The sequence below is a fragment of the Apodemus sylvaticus genome, chromosome 10, assembly GCF_947179515.1.
Source record: "Apodemus sylvaticus chromosome 10, mApoSyl1.1, whole genome shotgun sequence".
NCBI classification, from domain to species: domain Eukaryota; kingdom Metazoa; phylum Chordata; class Mammalia; order Rodentia; family Muridae; genus Apodemus; species Apodemus sylvaticus.
Window position 1 is genome coordinate 32,656,188 of NC_067481.1, and position 23,533 is coordinate 32,679,720.

The window sequence follows — 23,533 nt, forward strand, 5'->3', positions numbered from 1 at the left end:
ATAAATGCAAGACGAGTGTGTCAGCCCACCTGTAATTTCAGCAATGAAAGGCAGAGATGGAATCCACAGAGCAAACTGACCCTTGGCCATGTAGATTAGCACTAGGTTTGATTGAGATAGCCAGCTTCAATAAATGAAGTGGACGAACAATTAAGAATAGTTCCTGACACCAAGCTCTGGCCTTCAGGGTGCATGCACACACATATGAACACATGCATATACATGTCCACATATTTCCCTGCTCACATTTGGGCCCACACATGTGCAAACAGGCACAAATAGACAAATGCATATCAAAGTCACACACACATGAAAACAGGAAAAGTAAAAGAAAAGAGGGGTCCTATAAGTATCTTTTCCCATCTGTGTCTTCCACAATCATGGAAAGATTAATTTCTTAAGAAAGACCCACCTCCATTTTATTGGATATTTAGGGACCTAGTTTTCTTAGTGAAGCCAGTTGACTTAAGCCTGTTAAACCTCATTTTGAGAGGCAATTTGCTAGTGGGCCACGTCATTCTTTTCACATAACCTAAAGATGATCTTTATTTGAAACTCCAACCCTGATTGGATTGTTTCTAGATGAGTTGATATTGTCAAATATTCCTTGTCTATGCTACAGAAGGCTAGCTCCCTAAATATAAGGTATAAAAATAAATTTGTTTCCTAAAAACATATTATGGCCAGACACTGGTGGCACATGCCTTTAATCCCAGCATTTGGGAGGCAGAGGCAGGTGGATTTCTTAGTTCGAGGCCAGCCCAGTGTACAGAGTGAGTTCCAGGACAGCCAGGGCTACACAGAGAAACCCTGTCTCGGGAAACAAACAAACAAACAAACAAAAATTGTATCATGTGTTGTTTGTCTGTGTCTAGTGCTTCTGAACCTTTTACCACAGTGTGAATCTTTTAAACAGAATGAGGGACCAGACTTATGCTCTTGTTCCTCCCTAAATAAACCTAGTACATCCTTATTAAATACACCTAGTACATCCTTATTAAATACACTTAGCACATCCGTATTAAATACACCTAGCACATCCTTATTAAATACACCTAGCACATCCGTATTAAATACACCTAGTACATCCTTATTAAAATTCTGTTCAGGTCCTCCTTTTGGCTCACACCACTGTTTAAAACAAGGAATCATCAAAATTTATCTATAAATTATCTCGACAACCAGACAATACATGTATTAAGTTTTATCCACTGCACAAGGTCCATTATACACCCTCTTTTCAGTCAAAGGACAAAAATATGCCTGAAATACTTCATGAATAAATCCAATAGATAGGTGTCTAGAAGAAGTTTGTCTGCAAAGACAGAAATTGGGGGTTGCACTTTTGCAGCTCCTGTTATAACCTCAGCAGAGTTAAGGGAAACAATCATAACAGGCCATCGTTCTATAGTATTGCTAAACACTGAAATAACAAAGTTCTAAGCCTAGAGATATGGCTCAGCAGTTATAACCTCAGCAATTCTGCCTGAAAGAGGGTGTCGAGGCACCGGACACCCTCGTCTGCCCTTGAGGGACACTGCGCACGTGTGTTACACACCCACACATGCAGGAGAAACACACATACACATAAAATAAAAATTTCAAAAATCTTACAAAAGTAAGTCATGCTTTGCGGTGCTCCTGCCTCTTCTTTACCTCATATGCAAACTTTGAATAACAGTATTTTATTTTTCCGCTTAAACTTTTCTCCAGTTTTTTCTTTCATATTAAAATAAAAACGCCTTTACCTTTTAGACATACTGTTGAGTTTTTATTTTTTGATCCGTATTGCTTTCCCCTTTGCAACAACCTATCGAAATCCCCCCAGCACTGAGCTTTTCCCACCGTAACCATCCACAGCTATCTTGTTACTGAGAACTTCAGAGTAATGGGCGTTTTCAGCTTCTTCCCAGAATGTCCCCATAGGAATTTTCACACAATGAGGGAGCAAAAAGGCTACTTGTTAGGCAAGGTCCATTTTTACCAACTGTTACAATTACACTTTTGGCATAATTTTTCCAATTGGTCTATATCGCCACTTTATTGGTAAATTTTTATGTGCTGTGGTTTAATCTTTTGTGATTCTTATTAATTTATTTTATCAGGTTATACATTTCAGCTGATAAAATCCTTTCCTAAAAAATGGTTTTCACATGTATCTTTTTATTTTAATTTTTAATCAAACCATTTCAAATAATTTTAGAGTCGGGTGTCAGGGCACATGCCTGCAATCCCAATACTTAGAAAGTCAAAACAGGGAAATTGCAAGTTTGAGGCCAAACTTGAAAGCTTGTCAAAAAATAGTAGTCATACAGAAGTGTTGACTGGTGCCTACGCTTTCAGCTTATCCAAATAGTCTTTCTATTATTATGTCGACTTTCCATAGTTCTGTCTTTTCTAGATGTCTCTTGAAAATGCTTTCCAGTTTTTAACATGTAGATGTTTTTTATTTATGGTTATGATTATACCTCCTTCTTAATCTTCTTTATCCTACTTTTAAATTAAACAGTTTCCACATCTGTAATAGTATGCAAATGGTTGGATGGCTCATAATAGCTACTGTCTTTATAGATTTACTTTGTAGCTAGCTGAATTTTCATATTTCTTTGATTTGTATGAAAGTGCATCTGTGGAGTTGTGTTTTTTAGGCGATGCTATTGGCCTATATAAAAGCTGTGTACAAATTACCACATTAAAAGTCATTGCTCTGATGTATTGTTGGGGTCATTCATGCTCATTTGAAAGGACATAATATTTTATGGCCTGCATTTAATCCTTGGCTTCTTTTAATAGCCTTGGTTTCTTCTAATTCTAAAATGCCAGTTTTCTGTATTTTATGGCCGCCCCATGTAATTTCCAAACTAAACAACACATGTCTCCTTTAATATGCAGTTGATGCCAGCTAGCCATGTGAAGTTGATTCTTTTATCTTTGAAATCTACACAAGGGATACAATTTACTTTCTCCTTCTTGACACAAACCAAATGCTAAAATGCACTTATTCTTTACAAAATTTACAGCCAGGGGCTGCATTTTCCTCAGTCCATTACAGTGATATTTCAATTTTATTCATAATTGTCAATAAAAATAAGTTTTAAATGTGTGTGCAGTTAAATCCATTTATTTTGAGTGGTTTCTTGTGGTTTCTTATTTACATACTGCTCTCTTGGGCAGTGGGGATTTGATTTTTATAACTTACTATGTAATTGCCCAAATTAATAAACTATTTTGTAATATAAGCATCTCTGAATATATAAAATATAAAGTGAGATCACAGAACCTCTGTGAAGGCAAAGATGCCATATTCTAATAGAATGTTTACATTTCTATTATTACTTTTACTTTATTTTATGGAATGTATTTTTTTTCACGGGTATCACACTTCTATCTATAAAGGTTAAAATTTAAGGCTATCAAAGATCTAACCATTCCCAGTAGGGACCAAAAGGAACCACCATATTTCATTAAAGTCAAGGTGCACCAATTACATACATATGATTAAAAAGTGAAACTGCATATTATTAATGTATGACATCCTTTTAATTAGACATTGTATCCATAGTTCAGAGAAGAAAAAAAACTGATCCCCTTTTTCATGTGCTTTCCAGTCTGTCAAGATCCACGCTCGCACATGAAAGATCCTGGCTATACATGTTAAATGTTAAATCACTCCAGATTCATATTGTTATACCCGCCCTTCAAAGCTTAGGAAATGGAGGTTTGCTAAAGTTCTTCACTTGCTAAAAGAAAATCTGAAATTATCCTTTCAAAACTTAGCAGCATGCAAGTTGCTCTTGTGCTAAATACACCCTGGTGCAAAACAGGAGACTGAGGAGGGCAGCTGCCAGAGAGGACTGAACTAGGAAAAGGGAGCCAGAGAGACAGGATGTTTGTGGTGAGGTGGGTGAATAAACAGCCATCAGATAGTGGCTGCACTGTGTTAGGCACTGGAAAATGAAGACAGTTAGTCCAAGGAAATGGAGAAAAGCTAAGCTTAAACCTGTGCTTCCCCAACTCTTAATCAGGTACATGTTCACTACCATCTATCTGTAGATACCAATCTTCATTTACTGCAATACCCTCCTGCCCACACCTTGTTGAATATTTTCACACAGATTCAAGTCAATCCCCAGTGAAGATCTAAAGCACCCTTCATACTAAAAGGCATAGACAAAAGAGCAAAGACTGTAAAATCCGAAGAGCCAGACTACTGTATTTTCATTTTTTACACCACCTGCCCATACTTCCTATTCTGTGGTTTGGATTTGCTGCCAAGTCATTAAAGGACTCCCAGTGTGCAGCGTTCAAAGCAAGCAACCAAATTATATGCCATGAAATGATCCAGGAAAGGGTCCTACTTGGCTTATATTTTCTATTTTCCAACAGCACTTTGTGAAGTCCCTTTGATTCCCACAAAGCCTTAGAAGCGACAGCAATGTGAGGAGATCCCCAAAGCTATTGAGACAGCAGAGAATGGAGTGAGGAAGACTACACTGTAAGGATTCAGTGGCTTCCAGAAGAAAGGGTCATCCTCAGAGAAGGAGAAAGCAGTGGGGCATCGGAGCTTATGCAGATTAGGGCCATGTCTGCACATCAGCCATAGCCTTCCCTGTAACACAGAAACTAAAATCTCATCTCCTGTTTGCCTAAGTAGAAGTTCAAGGACACCAGAGACAATGCTAGCAGATGCGTGCCCATGGGCATCAGTAGGGCTCTTACTTCAAATTAAAGTCTGAAAGGCTGATGTTCATAATTAGAAAATGTTTTGAATGATTTTTTTCCGTCTTCTTCCCTTGTTACATTCACCTTTCTTTCTTTCTTATTAAATTGTCCATGCTCTACACAGATGCATTACAAAGTATGCCAAGTCTAAGCCAACAGATGCTGCAGAAGAAGAGCAAGACAAATAATAATAATAATAATAATAATAATAAATAAAATAAAACCAAAAGCTTAACCCTAACCCTCAAAAACTATGCAGCCTTGTTATCTGAACAAGGCCATAAGCAAAGTCAGAACACAGGACAACGTGATATTTACTTGAATTTATTTCTATGCTATTTCTCAGAGGTGGGGAAGTTTGTGACTTTGGGTAGAAAGGAAGGGGTATTAGTATATTGATCATGTGTGTCAAGGGAGGTATTCCTTGTGGTAAGGACAGGGGCAGTAAGTAGTCTATTTGATCAGGTGTGTCAATGGGTGTGGCCCCTGGTGAATAGTACGGAAAGCACTGGGCGCTTGCAGTATGATCCATGTTTAAGACTGGAAGCTGGTGCCATTCACGGTGGCTCGTGCCTTTAATTCCAGCCTCAGGAGGCAAAGGCAGTCAGACTTCAGATTTTGAGGCAAATCTAGTATTCATGGTGAGTTCCATAGATATCCAGACTCAAAACAAAAAGATGAAAGAACAGTGCTTGTATTAGTTGGTATCTGTTACTGTGATGAAATGGCATGATGATGAAATGGCATGAACCAAAACAGCTTAGGAGATAGATAAATGGTTTATTGGGCTTACAATTCCAGGTTATAGTCCATCACTATAGGAAAGTCAAGACAGAAGCCCTAGTGATATCACATCCAAGAACAGAGAGAAAGGAATGCATATGTAATTGCTTACAGATACTCAACTGAATGTATACACTCTCATAGTGGTACCACCCACAGTGAGCTAGGTCTTTCCACATCAAATAACTTAATTAAGATACTATTCCACAGACCCACCTATGTGCCAACCCAATGTAGACAATTGCTCATTGTGCTTCACCTCCTGGGTGAATCTAGGTTGTATAGAGTTGACAAAAAGAGCAACTGAAGAGATGGCTTAGTGGTTAAGAGTTCTTGTTGCTCAGGCTGAAGACCTAGACTATCTCAGCACCCATATTTTAGCTCACAACCTTCATAATTCTGGTGTCAGGGAATCTGATGGCCTCTTTGGCTTCCACAGGGACCAAGTACACATGTGGTACACACACATACAGGTAGCCAAAGACTTAATAAGTATAAAAATAAGTTATTTTGATAAAAAATGTTGACAGTTAGAACTGCCCATCCCACAGTTGACAGAACTACCCATCCCATAGACACACACACTGAAGAGTGAAAGCCACATGCAATGGATGGGTGGAAGAATGAAGCACCCATGACATCAAGGACCTTCAAGAATATACTCTAGGGTCCTGATGTGAGTTGTACCATCGCCATAAAAAGAAGATAAATTTGATGAACGTTGCTATGCCCTACGTTCAATGTAGTGTATATATGAGGTTTTATGACACTGTCTATGTCTGTCACTGTAAATTATCCAGGCTGAAAATTCCATAGAGATGCATTTTTTGCAGTATCTCTTCATATACTTTCAACTTTTCATAGAACAAACACATCAGTGCTTTCTATTCTTTCTGACAACTGTACTGCTGCAATTCCTTATTATTTATTCTCCAAACAATTACGACATCACCTGTTTGTTTTACTTATTTTTTTCCACTTTGCCACATGCATGTATGAAATAACGTTGCTAAATCATCACAATATATTTGTGGCTATGTGCGTGTATATGTGTGTTACTATAGACTTGACAAAATAATGTGCATTTAGCATTAGGGTTATTTTTTCAAAAGAAATGATTCATTAGGATCTCGCTGGAGAAATAAAACAGGATCAATGACTATATAAGTATCTCCTAACTAATTGCTATATAATAGACTCACCTGGGTCAAAAATAAAATTAATTATAGGGGGACTTTCAGAAGCTATTTCAGTGAACATGGTGAGTTCTACTGCCGCACATGGAGCTACATGACCTACAACTAGTAAATGACTAATTGCATGTGTATGTGCCACAGAGACTGCATTCCAACCATTTGTGAAGCAGAGGCAGTTTTATTGTTTTTCATTAGTTATAGAATACTTCCATTTGTTTACATAAAGAAGGGAAACAATAGATTTTATGTGAGCTGAGAACGAAAGGTTTCTTTCTCTCTTTCATCTCTCTATGGGTATAGTTACATAGAAATATAAAATAGAACATCTATCTTGGAACATCTTGAACCACGTGAAGAGCTCATCGGGTTCTGTGCAGACACAGACACTCCCATCTGCTGTATACAGTGCTGCTGATGGTGTTTGTACTCTAGTCATCTTAAAGAGCTGCAACCATAACTAATAGGCTCTAAAATATTACTGATAGAGGCTTGGGGGAATTTTTGTTATTTCTTCTTGTTTTATTCTTTACCTTCCTCCATCAAAGCAAGATAAAATGAGTCTGGAAATTCCTTTGACTCTTACAGCTTTAAAAAGAAATCATGAGAAAGGTAAAATTTTATGTTGACTCTGAAAATTATGTAGTCAGAAGAGTTTTGTAAAACAATTGAGACTGCATGATGAACTTCACTGGTGCAGTTTTTCCACAGTTGCACATGTGGCCCATTTCATCTTGGTAAATTTTCTGAAGAATGTACATTTCTAATTTGCTTTTACACACCTTGATAATCTTAGCATCCCTGCCTTTTTTTTTTTAAAACTCAGCAGGTATCACAAGCAAACAGATCTCTGGAAATTTGTGGAAATATATCCCTTTTCATTCTGGAAAACAGGGGGCACCCTTCTAATGACTACATCTATTACTGCAGCAAGGCAACACTGGGAAGCATTAAACAACTGCTTTGATCAAAACTCACACTGGCTGCAGAAATCATGGACCGAGCCCCAGTAGTTCCTTCTGATTTACCCATTTCAGATGTGCAGGGCATTAAAGTTCTGACTCCACATGACTTGACTGCAGTTTGGGTGCATTCATTATTTGCAGTATAATGGTGCACTCTGCAGGATTTCATTTCCAAATGCAAGATGTGCTAATTATGCCTTTGCGAGTGACAGAGAAATAGGAAAGAAAAATGAGAGAGAACGAACACGAACAAAATTAAAGAGAAGGGGCAGAAGGAAAGTTCAATCAAGAAATGATTTGTTGAACAATGTGTTGGAGCCCTGAATTGTACCTAGCCTAGGTAAAAAGACTAGGAAATCTCTCATTTGAGGGAGAAATAGAATTGCTTTGACTAAAAAATAACCTGCATCATGTACTTTAAAGACTTGAATTATGCAGAGATAATTCTGTTCCACCAAAAGGAAATGATCAATGACTTTCACTGTTTATTTCCATAAAACACAATCTGGGTCATAACAGGAACTTCATATCAGTTTCATTTTTGCACTTCAAATGTGATCGGTTAGTGCTACTTGCAAGAGATATGGAACAGGGCAATCACAAGAATTACAGACCTGTCAATTCATGACACAGGTAAGACCAATAAGCTAGAGGTCAGAGTATATGTGTTCAAGTTTGAGTCTCAACTGTAATGCATGCTTTGACCTTGTCAAAACTCACTCACTGCATCAACTGAGAGAAATGTGCTGGGTGAATGATGTGATCAAACATGGAGAGGGCCTTCCCATCATCTGTCTCAACCAGCACCAATCACACTATGGGGCAGAAAAATCCACTGCTGTATTCCTTCTCTTTCCTGTCACTGCAATAAAGAACAATACAGATGTGGATGCTTACAGCCAACCATCAGACTGAACATAGGGACCCCAATGAAGTAGTTAGGGGAAGGACTGAAGGAGCTGAAGGGGTTTGCAACCCCATAGGAAGAACAACAATATCAACCAACTAGACCTCCCCCCCCCCCCCCGCAGAGCTCCCAGGGACTAAACCACCAACTAAAGAGTACACATGGAGGGACCCAAGGCTCCAGCTATATATGTAACAGAGGATGGCCTTATCTGGCATCAATGGGAGGGGAGGCCCTTGGTTCTAGAAGGCTTGATGCCCCAGCATAGGGCAAAGCTAGGGCAATGAGGCAGGAGTGGGGGGGTGGGTACCCTCATAGAAGCAGAGGGAAGGGGTAATGGGATGGAGGTTTGTAGAGGGGAACCCGGAAAAGGAGATATCATTTGAAATGTAAATAAATAAAATAACCAATAAAAAAAGAACTTGGGAAATCAGGACTTATTTCAAGTCAAGATATGAGAGATGTAGTCTCTCATGTATGGCAGGAAAATGGTGGAGGAACATAACTGTTTACTTTATGGCAACAAGTAAGCATGCCTAAGATAGGAAAGAGCCTGGGTGAATATTCTCTACATAGAGAAAGTGGGTCACTTCCTTCTGATTCCTGGTTTCCACCACATTTTACCACTGATCAGTTCAAATTTTGAATAGATGGGTCAAATCCCTCATTGGATCAGAGTATTTTGTCTATTCATCCCCTGGAGGTGTTCTCACATCTCTCTGTCTCTCGATTTCTCTCTCGCTCTCTCTCCCAATCTCGCTTCCCCAACACACACAATGATATGCTTTGCCAATCAAGTCTCTCAAGCCAATTAAGTAGACAATTAAGATTAATCACCATGATCCAGAACACAATAGAACAGAAGGAGAAAGAAGACAATCACAAAGCTTGATTCACATTCTCTTTGTCTACTTTGCTTCATTTCTCAGTGCAATGTGTACAGTGTGTGTGTGGGGGGGGGGGGTCCAGTGACATGTCCCAGTGAGGCACGGCTGCTCCCCTCCTCGGGGCTGGCTGCTGAGGACCTAGGAAGTGTCAAGCTCTCAGGTGCATTTGTCAATTTTCCCTATTATAACATCCTGAGTACATCAAGCTAGGATATAGTCAATTTATTCTAGTAACTGTTCAGAGGTCATAGGTATGAGATCTAAAGGGTCTCAGTCTATGACAACCTCCAAAAATATGATAGAGATCAGTTTAGAAAACTGTAACCCTGATGTAGACATGAGATGCCAAAGGCTACAAATGGTCATAGATTAAACCAATAAGAGAATCACTCAACTTCCAATTGAGAATTATGAAAAATGATGAAGTTACTGTATGATACGACTTACATTTTGTTGCATTTTGTTATACTGTAGTAAATAATACAAGAAAACTTTCCTATCTTGAATTGTAATGCAAAGTAAATAATACCATGTATTATATAACATGGCAAAACCATAGAAAATAAAGGACATACACTGTTATAAACGTGAAATATCAGGTCTTCACAATGAAATGAATTAGTCAGGTGTCTGAGACTTTGAATTGTGAAAAAAAAATGGTACAAAATTTAAAGCAAGAGCAGAACTTCTGTTATTACCTTAGTTGGTCCGACCATTCAGTAGGAGGCTTCTGATGAGTAATAGCTTATTGCTTATCTGTAAAATAAGGCAGGGACCATATTTACCTGGTAGGGCCACTATAAGAATTGATAGAGATAAAGCATGCTTAACAATCAGCATGATGCTTAGAGCGTAGTAATCCCTTTAGAAGTCAGTGAGGCGGTGAGCGAAGCTTCCCATTTTAAAAGATCAACCTAAATCCCCCATTGACAGCTCTTATCACTGAGTAGCAATGCCAGGGTCCCTGGGACTAACCTCAGGCTTCATTTGAACTTGAGGCCATAGACAAGTTAAGAGCTTATGATACTTAAGAGTTAAGAAGATCACACCACAGGAAGGTGAGTCTACAGCATGGTACAGGTGCCAATGACTAGAGATCTCAACACACAGACGTGACAGATAAGGTTGTCTAGAGTGTATTCACGAAAGGGTGTGGTGGTTTAAATAGACTTGGCCCCCATAGACTCACGTGTCTTGAGTGCTTAGCCATAGAGAGTGGCACTATTAGGAGGTGTGACTTTATTGGAGGAGGGGTGGCCTTGTTGAAGACAGTGTGTCACTGTGAAGGAGGGCTTTGAGGGCACCTATGATCAGGCTTTATCCTGTGTGGAATCAAAGCCTCCTCAGGGCTGCCTGAGGGAGACAGTCTCCTCATGGTTGCCTTCAGATCAAGATGTAGAACTCTCAGCTCCTCCAGCACCATGTCTGCCTGGATGCTGCCATGCTTCCTGCCATGATGATAATGGACTGAACCTCTGAAACTGTAAGCCAGTCCCAATTAAATGTTGTCCTTTATAAGAGTTAAAATAACTATAAGTCCTGCCTTCATGGGTTTTTTAAAGTTTTTATTGGTTATTTTATTTATTTACATTTCAAATGTTATCCTTCTTCCCAGTTTCCCCTCCACAAAGCTCCTACCCCTTGCCTTTATGCCGTGGTCATGGTGTCTCTTCACAGCAATGGAAACCCTAAAACACTTGGGTTGGGCCAGGAAGGAGGAGATTAAGAAATGAGATTGTACTCAGATAAGTTCTGTCTCACTCGATGTGAGATTTACCAACAAAGTGGTCTATTTGACATATTGGCATCATACCACCTTTTCAATAATAATATTTTTGGAACATACTACTAAGGAAAGGTCACTATTTGTTCTTGCATTAGGTGCTCAACAAGCAGATACCAGAATGGAAATAGATCTGCACAGGTATCACCACATATATACAGGGAAGCCCTAGAAAGCCCTCCAACACACGATATAAGTCTGACTCCACAGAAAAAGGAGAGTCTTAGCAGAAGCCTCCAACATAAAATCACCCTCTAGTGAGTTTGTATAGGATCTTCAGAAAGTCTAAGCTGAAAGTATGTGACAATAGGGACATCCCATATCTCTTAGGAAGAGGACTGACTTAGTATCCTTGCCTAACTCAGTTATTTGTGAATATGAAGTATTGCCTCGTAGGGAGTAAGATGGTGTTGTAGGCAAAAGTATCTGTTGTCCAGCCAAATGTTTGTAATTTAATCTGTGAAAACTATGTGGTGGGGAAAGAGAATTGACCCCCAGCAAATTATGCTCTGGCCTCTGAACAAATGCCATGACACACACGTGTATGTGCATGTTCACACACACACACACACACACACACACACACACACATACACACACAAAGAAATAAGCAAATAAGTAAAGTAAAAATATTTTTCAAAAGGCAGAGTTTTCTTTGGAACAAATTTGCCCACTAGGTTTTAGAGTGCAGGAACCAAGGCTGTTTTTCAATTACGAAAAGCAAAATTCTCATGGCTGCCACGAGCCTTATTAGAGACAAGCTGAGTTGAACAGGTGCTGTGTCCACTAGGAAGTCATTGATATTCTGGCAAAGTTATCAGTGTGTTTCAATTATGAAGAGAAGGATGATAAACAGCCGATAAAGCTACTCTGAAACCTGATCTTATTGTCACAAAAATGGAAGCATTTGGAGGTAGAAGTAGTTGGTTTCTGTTCTGAGACACTGACTTGATTGTCATGACATCTCTTTCCACATAATTGACAAACAAGGATTTGCCCTGCATTGGTAGAGTGGAGTGTTTTAAGATTGCAGCAAAATTCAAAGAGATGGTCTGCCCTACCTACCAACAAGATTAACTGCTTCTCCAAAGAGGCACACACAAAGCAGCCAAATAGATGTCTGAAATCAAGGCACTTTTTTTTTAACCAACATTCATATTTCAAAGAATGCTATTATATGTAAGGATATGTATATCTCTGAAAGCAATCAGAGAGCTATCAAAATCTTCAAATGAAATTATGTAATTATGTACTATCTCAATATTTACAACACAAATCCACTTGAAATTTGATTCATAGAGTAAATACACCCATCCACTGCCCCCTTCCCCATTCTTTCTGCTTTTCCTCTATTTTTATATTCCACCTAAGTCCAACAGCCAGAAAAAAAAATGTTGAAAATCATACATTCATTTCTATACTATGGTATACTGGTATTTCTAAATTGGAATCTTCATTCTCACTAAGTAATTATCAGAAATTTGCCATGCATCCAAGTCCTTCCTCGGGTTACAAAGGATGTATAAAAAAGACCAAAGTACTGTCCTTGAGGACAGAAGGAAGGACTTTCAAGTCTACAGTTCCCATGAACTACGGTGCAGGTCATTCCCTGCCCAGAGCTCCCAGTCAGAAGTCTACAATCACCCATGTGCTCCTCTTCCAGCAATTTAACCTGATATACAATGAAATCTTCTCAATTGAAAGCTAATAGCACAGTAGTGTCACACTGAGGCAGAACAGGACAGAGAAGGAAATGTGGAAGGCATTGCATAAAGCCTTCAAATTAGCTTATGAAAATACAGTTGGTGTACTGGCTGGTTTTGTGTGTCAACTTGACACAAGCTGAAGTTATCATAGAGAAAGGAACTTCCCTTGAGGAAATGCCTCCATGAGATCCAGATGTAAGGTATTTTCTCGTTAGTGATGGGAATGGGAATTGTGGGTGGTGCCATGCCTGGGCTGGTAGTACTGGGTTCTATAAGAAAGCAAGCCAGGGGAAGCAAGCCAGTAAGTAACAACCCTCCATGCCCTCTGCATCAGTTCCTACTTCCTGACCTGTTTGAGTTCCAATCATGACTTCCTCTGGTGATGAACAACGATTTGGAAGTGTAAGCTGAATAAGCCCTCCCCAACTTGCTTCAGGAATACACACCCTAAGACAGCTGGGAATATACACATACCTTCAACCCCACCCTCCCTACCCCACCAGTCAGGAACCAATAGGACAGGAACAAAGGCTCTCCAGAGTTCCTGAAAGTGACTCATTATAATATTAAAACATACATTCCTGGCTAGAGATTCAAGATGCTAATAATATATACCACAAATGATCTTATATGTAGAACCATGCATAATATACAGCAAATGCACCAAAAAGTCCATGTTTTGAAAATGAGACAGAACTCTTCATATACTGAGCAATCTAAGCCATTGAACTTTATTTTCACCGCTCCTTTTCTTAGTAAATTTTTATGTTTTGCTTGCAATTCCCCACATAAGAGACACAAGAATTTGAAGCCCACATGTTGCCCATTTAACCTGAATATCAGCCACTTGATAACTGATGGTACCCTTAAAATAGTTCATGCTAATAAGTGGGCTCAGCCTGAAGCACTTACACAGAGTGAATTCTGAATGAGTAAAATATTCTTACATCAGAAAATGCAGAGTATATTTTCTATTTATTATTATCTATATTATCTATTTATTATCTCAATGCAAGGCATGGAAAATAGTTTCTCCTAAAGATGAGAATATGAGAGATGGCTACTGTCTGTACCGCCCTTGGAAGACTATTTTTGTAGCAAAATCAATTCTCTAATGTACACATGGATGATTCACAATAGAGATAATTGGAAAGGTTGAAAAAAACAACATTGTGAGCTTTGAGTGGAAATTGGATGGTGCCTGTGACTCAGGAAAATTGCAATGTAATGCAATTTGCTCATAATCATATTTAAACAAGTCTATATTTCTCTAATGCTCAATGACTGAAAGCCAGAAAGGCAAGTCCCACATTAGACAGATGAAAGTCTATCTGGAAACAAACACTGGTTAAGAAGTAATCTACTAAAGGGATAAATTATGGACTAATAATTGTGTGCAACAGAATTAGGAAGAAAATGTACTTTCTATAACTCCAGTGGTGCGCTGAGTCACCAAATAGAGTGTCTCTCCAAAGACAAGCCAGTGTTACTGAATACCAAATGGCATGGGTCTCCTGGTACCATAGATAGAAAACAGCAAAGCATGAGGTGTAATATGGACAGTGGTGGTACCGTAATAGCAACATCATGTTGTCATTTCTGTTAGTCAAAGACTGTAATGAAACCAAAATCATGTAAGTGACTAGTCAAAGTGTTATTATACAATCTGTACAATCGAGAAGAAAATCAACTTAAAGGGTGGTGCTGAGTTTTTGGATTCATGGTAGTATTAAAAGCCACTGGGAAATAGTATAAACAGGACTTGAGGTAGAAGTTACCCCATTGCTGTGCTAGCATTTAACTCTTATACAAAGTGGGCACGCATTATTTAAAGGATGCTTCATTCAGCAAGGAGGAAGACTACAGCTTAGACAACAATAGTAACAATGAAGAGGTCCAAAAATAACATAGGTCAGAACTGGGAAGTCAATGCAGGCTCAATAAGAGCACTTGCTGTGTATATATACGAGGACCTGAATTAAAATCCCAGCACCCTGGTAAAATGATGGGCTGGACTGCAAATGCCTGGAACCCTAACACTGACAGGTAGTAAGAGGCATGCAGTTCCTGCTTGCTAGTCAGACAGCCAAACCAAACTGGCTTTCAGTTCAGTGAAAGACTCTTTCCCAAGGCTTGGCACATCCTCTTCTGGCCTATGCATGTACATACATGGGTACACACTCCCAAAATCTCATGTGTTTGAGCCACATACAAGATATGGTCTAGGGATGCAAGAATGGTTGGAAGAACTAAAAGTCAGCAAAAGTTTGAAAATCAAGCAGAACCAAAGGGCATTCAAAGAGAACAGTTTTATTAGTATTCAAAAGAAAAACTCCAGGATGTGCAAGCTATAAATTTCAGCAGGTGCCCAGAGGAGGTGAACAGAAAAGGGAAGGGAAAGGCTATGTAATTTGAGTTAAGACAGCAAGAAGTTCAGCAAGGTTGAAGACAAGCAGCCACATGGTGGGAAAGGCATTATTTGGAGCAGGAGTAAAGAAAGTCAAAGAACTAGAAAAGAGTACCGAGAATCTGGCCAACATCAGGAAGAAAGAGACAAGAAATAAAAATAGTTCTAACTCAGAATGGTGGATAGATCCACCAAACCTCATGGCAGACAGCTCTTAGAGATTTCGCTCGGTAGATGAATTCTGGAAAAGGAAGTATATTATTATATTATCTCAATAAAGGGTGATTGTTCTCCTGAGTTTCCCTAGCATGGCTTAGGCTGATCCCATCTTCCAAAGGGATGATGAGCCCTTTCTGAGGATTGGTCCCTTGGCTAGGTGATTAACAAGACCAACTCGACTGATTTATTTAAGTTTTGGGTAACTGGGAACATTAGGTCAGCCAGACCAAAAAGATTCCATCCTCTCGACCAGAAGGAACTAAGTTTTCCTTACTGGGTATCTACTGTACCATTGTGTCTTACTTTCTCTTCCTTTCTCTCTCTTTCCCTCACTCCCTCCCCCGCCCCAGCCACCCTTCCTCACCCTTCACTAAGAGACACAGAGACAGAGACAGAAAGACACAGAGAGGAACAGGAGGAAGTACTATACATGAATGAGGGAAGCCGAACAGGATGACAGAATAGAGAAATTTTATTCAAAATAAAAGAAGGAATTAAAACTACCGCCTGTCCTTTATCACCCCACTTTTACCCATCCCTCAAAACTAGAATGGTTATTGTCCTTACCAGAGAACCTTCTGAGCCCTTAAAAATTACAGATCCAGGGGGTTCGATTACCTATCTCACATTAATAAAATAGACAACAAAAGTCTGTCTACATTTAAAAATCAGGAAATAACTGGGTTTTTTTGTTGTTGTTGTTGGTGGCGGTGGTTTTTGTTTTCTTTTTAAAGGATAATGTGAAAAGAAAAAAGGGCAAGAAAAACAGCTACTCTGCAATATTGTACACTTTAACCACCATAATTTAGAAGAATAATTTCAATTTATATGATGTTTTGGAAAGACACGTTGACTTTTAAGTCAGTTTTATATTTCTGGATGCACAAAATAATTCTATTCAAACTAGCTTTAGTTTCTTTACAATGATATTAGTCATTAAAATATGAATGAAACCATATTACACTGTCAAGTAAAAACATTAAAAGAGAGTAACATGTGTTTACTCACTCAGACTCTAGAAACCAGAGTTGAGAGGAAGTTCCTGGTGAATCGTACATCTGCATAGCTGAGCCTTCCAATTGGTCTGTAGATATGTTCCTCATCCCAAACCAGCCCCTGCTGGAGCCGACCTTAGAATTGAGTATACCTATAGTTTGGAGGGCAAGCATTATCGATAACTACAGCTTTATCCAATGGAATCCTTGCCTTAAAGAATCCAGCTTCCTACTTACAGGAAATCATGGCTTTTGCCAGTACAGATTTAAAATTCATAACTTAAAAATAAAATAAAATGATGTAGTTTCCAAGTCCCCCATTGCTTAAAGTCATAAAAATAGCTACCATTTTGAAAAGCCTGTGAATATTATTTTCAAGGAAGTTTAAACCTGTTTTCCACACTGTAATCATCATTAGCCCCAAAGAAATGCAATTTTCTTTGTTATTGCTCAGTTGACTTTCTTCTCGGTTGGTGATTTTGATTATTATAGAATTTAATGAGATTAATTTTTAAGCAAAAATAATTAGAATAACTGTTTTAGCATAAATTAATTTAGTTAGATTTTAGTCATGTCTATTCCTAACAATTTGTTAGTGGTATTTTTCTTGACAGAATTCTTAAGTAAAACTGCACAATTACTTTCAGTCTTGCCATGTATCTTTAATAGATTCAGGCTTATTAATCCTTTCGACTGGTTTCTCCAAATAATGTGATTTTTTTTTTCCTTGACAAAAATCTTTCTCTAAATCGGTTAAGGTATTGTTTGCTTAGATCTGCCTTCACTGCTCATTCTGAATTTTTGTATTATTAGTATGCAAATGTTTCTGGGCAAACATTTTCATGAATACTGTGCTTTTGATTCTACTAGTAATTTTTCAATTAGCATCATATTTCTTGTTTATAATTACATTTGACTCTTTATGATAATGTATATTTTGCCAAATTTAGATGTTTGATTTCATACAATCCTTTAATTTCCTCTCACTCTTGTGGAAAAAAAATACATTCTTTCAATTAGTAAGAGCATATCACCAATGTATTCTTCCCATGTGGCAAGACATTGCAGAGTATAACTGACAGACTTCTAAATTAAGTCTCATAAACTAGTGATTATTAAATTTTAATATGAATAAATGCCCCCAGGAATCCTGTAAAAATGAAGAATCTGAACACTTTTTATGTTGTGTGGATGAAACTGTATTTCCAACAGATTCCCAAGGGATGCCAAAGGTATCTGTGACCACACTTCAAATAGAAAAGCTGTCTACTCTTTGTATTTTTACTACCCACCTCATTTTATAGAAATCATTTTAAGTACCATTTGCAGGCACAAAGCTTTTAGGTTTGGGAATTCATGTGTTAAATTTCTATTAAATATTTTCAACTAATTAAAGGAAAATCAGAACTTAGTAGACTTTTTATATATACATTAAATATGTATATATATATGTATGTATATAACCTTATATATCATATACACATACACATTTACATGTGTATGTATGCTGGTTACAGTCCTGGTTAGTATTAGCTATAACCTTGACAAAGTTTACTGGATAATGTCTTGATAAATTTAATTGATGTAGAAGGGCTCAGCCCACTGTTGGCACCATTTCCTGGGCATGTGGTCTACGGTTATATAATAAAGCTTAAGTAAATGTAAGCTTGTGGTTGAGCCACAGAACAAGAGAGCAAGCAATGTTAATCTGTTGTTTCTGCTTCAGGTTTCTGTCCTAAGTTCTTGCCCAGGCTAGCTTCAGCAATGAACTGTGTCAGTTACTTTTCTGTTGCCCAGGTAAAACACCACAATCTTATAGGAGAAATTGGTTTATAGTTCCAGAAGGATGAATCCATCCTAGTAGGGAGGTGTAATAGCTCATCTCAGGTATGGTGGTCCTGGACAATAAGTGGAGATCACATATCTTGGCAAGCAGAAAGCAGAGAAAGAACACTGGAAATGATAGGAAACTTTCAGTCTTAAAACCTGCCCCAGTGATGTCCTTCAACCGCAAGACCACACTGCCTGAACCTTCATAAATAGTACCCCCAACGGGAGATTCAACTTGCAAATACACAACACTGTGAGGAGCCTGTCTCATTCAAACCACTATAGACTGTGACCTGGAAGTGCAGAAAATAAAAATTAATTTAAATAAATAAAAAAGAGAAATAAACTCTTTCCTGTACTAATTTACTTTTGGCCCAAGTTTTTATCACAGCAACAGAATTAAAAGAGAAGATTCACCATCGTAAATATTTAACTTATTTTTAAAATGGCTCACTACAAATATATATATTTATACATGCATGTGTATATATATTTATATGCAATATATGTATATATGCAAATATCAGCATGCTTATATAATGCATATATATTCATATATCCATATATGTATATATTATAGGTGAGTATATATGTATATAAACAACATTTCATATTTTTATTTAATTTTATTTATTCATTTTACATCCAGATCGCTGTCTCCCTTTCAGGTCTCCTACTCACACGGTCCTTCTGCTTCTCCTCTGAGAGGATGAGAGACCTGCTTACTATCTCACTACACTGGCCTATCAAGTCTTTGCAGATTAGGCTCATCCTTTCATAGTGAGGCCAAACAAGACAGCCCAATTAAAGGGAAAGGGTTCCAGAGACAGGCAACATCTTTAGGTATATCCCTGCTCTAGTTGTTGAGGGACCCTGTAATGCACATCTGCTGTATATGTGCTGGGGACCTCAGTCCAGCTCATGCAGGCTCTTTGGTTGGTGCCATTGGTCTTCCTATGGAGTTCCTATTCCCCAATCACCCTCAATCCGTCCTCCAGCTCTTCTATAAGAGTCCCCAAGCTCCATCCAATGTTTGACTATGGGTATCTGCATCTGTATCAGTGAGCTTGTGGGTGGAACCTCTCAGAAGACATTTTGCTAGGCCCCTGTCTATAAGCATAACAGAGTATCATTAAGAGTGTCAGGGCTTGGAGCTTGCCTATGGAATGAGTCTCAGGTTGGGCTGGTTATTGGTGAGCCATTTCCTCTGTCTCTGTTTCATCTTTGTCCCTGCATTTCTTTTAGACAGTATAAATTTTGGGTCAAAAGTTTTATGGGTGGGTTGATGTCCTTATCCCTTACAGGGGGTCCTGCCTGACTACAGGAGGTTGGCCCTTCAGGTTCCACATCCCCACTACTATTTGTCTCAGCTTAGGTCATCCACATTGACTCCTGAGAGCTTCTTTTAATCTGTGGAGTGTATAATGGGCAACCTGTACTTTATGGCTAATATCCACTTATAAGTGAGTACATACTATGCATGTCCTTTTTGGGCTGAATTACCTCACTAAGGATGATATTTTCTAGTTCCATCTATTTGCCTGCAAAATTCGTGATGTCCTTGTTTTTAATAGCTGAATGGTACTCCATTGTGAAAACGGACCTCATTTCTGTCTTCATATCCAGTTTCTGGATATTAAGAATAAAGCTGCTATGAATATAGTAGAGTACTGTCTTCATGATATGGTGTAGCATCGTTTGTGTATATGCCCAGGAGTGGTATAGCTGTGTGTCTTCAGGCAGAACTACTTCAAATTTTCTGAGTAACTGCCAGATTGATTTCCAGAGTGGTTGTACACGTTTGCACTCCCACCAGCTGTGGAGTATGCATATATGCATACAGGATGCAGTATAAGTCAATATATATTTATATAAAAAAACTTTTGACATTTTTAGATCTACAGTTTAAATTTGGGTATAGAATGACCATTTATATTTTGGGGTAGAATAGGTAGAACTATAAATTATTCATACAACTGAATAAAATTATGTTTTTATTCTATAGCCTCTTAATTTATTAAAACCAGTGTTTACCACCACATGGTACTCTACCTACTACAATCTGTTTTTATAAATTCTCCTTACACAGAAATGTGTTTCTTCATATTTAATGTTAATATATTTAATTAGATGTGTAATGCTATTCTCAATACTGACAGATGCTATATTATACATTTAATAGAATGATTCTGAGTCTATTAATTGAGACTTCAAAGCTTGAATTATTAGTAAGTTTACCTGAATTCATTTCCTACTTAGAGAATTTGTCAACATTGATGGAGTAAATGGCATTATTTTCATCCTTGAAAAGCCATTCGAATGAAGCCATCATAAGTATTGCTTGACTTTTAATATGTTCTCAGGGAATATTGAAGCAAATAATGAAATAAATGAATTTAAAGAAATCATCATATTTAAATGGAAAGTCATCCTTTTATGAAGATACCCATACACTGATGTTTATTGCTACACAATTCAAAACAGCCAAGTCATATAATCAGTCTAGAAGCCCATCAACAAACAAATGGATATAGAAAATGTGTTAGCATACACAAGAGAGATTTTTGAAAAACAAAACTTCCTTGTTCAGTCATAAAGAAGAAAAAGAATATATCATTTTCAAGAACCTATATAAAAGTGGAAATCATGTTAAGTAAAATAAGTTAGCCCCAGAAAGGCAACTATTGCACATTTTCTCTCATATGTACTTTTTAAAAGCATGAAAGTAGAAGAACTACTTGGGAAAGGGGTAAACAAACAGTAGGAAATGGGGAGCAGAGGAAGCATTCAAAGGATAAATACAATAAAATGCAATAATATGCATATGAAAATGTTTTCTTGAGAGCCCATTATTTTTTCAACTAATAATGAAATGTTAAGTGGAAAGAACCATAATGGTCCTTGGAGTAAAAGCAGATGAACACTGAGGATGGAGATGCAGTGAGAGGAGGATCCCTGGAGTTTGATGGTCAGGGAATCTAGCCAATAAAGCAAACTTCAGATTCAATAAGAAACACTGGAACAAAATATAAGGGAGAAAATGTGAGGAACACATCTCCATGTCAACCTCTGGTTCCCACGTGGACCTGTGCAGGTAGATAACACATGGACACACACACACACACACTGTGGTGATTTGAATATGCTTCTCCCAGGGAGTGGCACTATTAAGAGGTGTGGCCTTGCTGGAGGAAGTATGTCACTGTGGGGATGGAGTTTGAGACCCTCTTCCTAGCCATGTGGGTACCAGTCTTCTCCTGTTTGCCTTTGGAACAAGACATAGAACTCTCAGCTCCTCCTGCACCATGCCTGCCTGAACACTGCCATGCTCTCACCATTATGATAATGGACTGAACCTCTGAACCTCTAAGCCAACCCCAATTAAATGTTGTCCTTTATAACAGTTGCCTTGGTCATGGTGTCTCTTTATAGAAATCCTAAGACACACACACATACACACACACACACACACACACACAGAGAGAGAGAGAGAGAGAGAGAGAGAGAGAGAGAGAGAGAGAGATGATGATGATGATGATGATGATGATGATGAAAAGACTCCATAGCAATCCCAATGAATAAAAGACAATTCTCAGCTTGAATTTCCAAATAAGTCCATGCTGTCTTACAGGTTTAAAGTATCACTCAGTTTGTATACTACATGAAGTTAAAATAAAAGATTGTACCTAAGTGATACAACTGTGCTGCCTCTCTACTTGAGAAAATCCCTAAACCCTGATATCTAGGAATGAGTTCTTCAGACGAAATAAGTGATATTCAACTTGTCATTATCCCTACTAGCATTGTCAAGGATTGTGTTGCCTTCTCATAGAAGTAACTGATTGCTTCTTTTCATTTAGACCCTGTTTCTCCTAAGAGTCATTCCTTCTTAAAAGCTAATATCACTCCCTGACTCATTGTATATCAGACAACCAATGTAACAGAAATGAATCTACAATTTTAACTGGTAAAACGCCCAAAGGGTATTGCATTATTCCATCCAGCAAAGCCATATATGATTTAAGTCATATAAGCCATCATCTTTTTTCGCTACTTTATTCTGTGTAACTGAAGAAGCAGAGGTCATGGGCTCTTTGCTCAAGGCCTCAGTGTTGCTATTGTGAATATTACTTTAAACCAAATAATCAAAATATTGGCCCATGTTCCTTATGGGTAGGAAACAGCAAGTATGGCCTGAAGCAGAAGCATATTAGGAGAAAGCAGCAGATGTTAGAAGGATTTGTTATATGAAAACAAGAAGGGAGAATTAGGATCAGAAAACATTCCAGAGAATACCTTCCACCAGAAACCACCATTTCTCTCAAAAAGTGAATGTTTTTCATATTTTACATTGTAGAACAAGTTAAATTCCACACATTTCTCATTTTGTATGTCAATTTTCTTCAGTTACTCTAATATTTTAGCAAAATTGACTATACCCATGGAGACATGCACAAGGGTGTACTGTACAGCAAGAAATGGCACATGTGATGATCTAATACCCAGTAATAGATCCTGAATCCTTGTAGGCTTAGATTTTTCAAAACCTACTTTAATAGGCAGATGAGGGGATGAAAGTCTTGGTTACTCTATGGTGCTTGGTTGCAAGGTGGTAGCCTTCCTGAGCCATTCAACTCCGTTGGCTGCAGAGAAAGCTTGAGCTCTCAGAAAAGGAACTGGGACAAGTGCAGGTCAGGAAACAGGATCTGATGCAGAGGCCATGGAGGGATGTTTCTTAATGGCTTGCTTGAGTTCCATTGCTGACTTCCTTTGGTCATGAACAGCAGTGTAGAGTGTAAGCTGAATAAACCCTTTCCTCCCCAACTTGCTTCTTGGTCATGGTGTTTGTATAGGTATAGAAACCCTGACTAAGACAAATGGTAAATAAGGCAAGGAAATTTGGAACTGTTTAGAAGTAGTTCTTCTAGATGATTCGAATTTCCATTGTCAGGATACCAGCAGTCCAGTTCAGTAGTGTCAGGATAATAACAGAAATAACACTCCAGAAGAAACAGCGAGTCCTCTGCCAAATTGTCAGGAGGCAGCAGGAGCCAGCAGAACCAGCCAGGACTCTATGCGAAGCTCTCTGCCCGCGCCTCTCTCAACAAAGTGAAGATGCAAGACCAATGAAGTGTG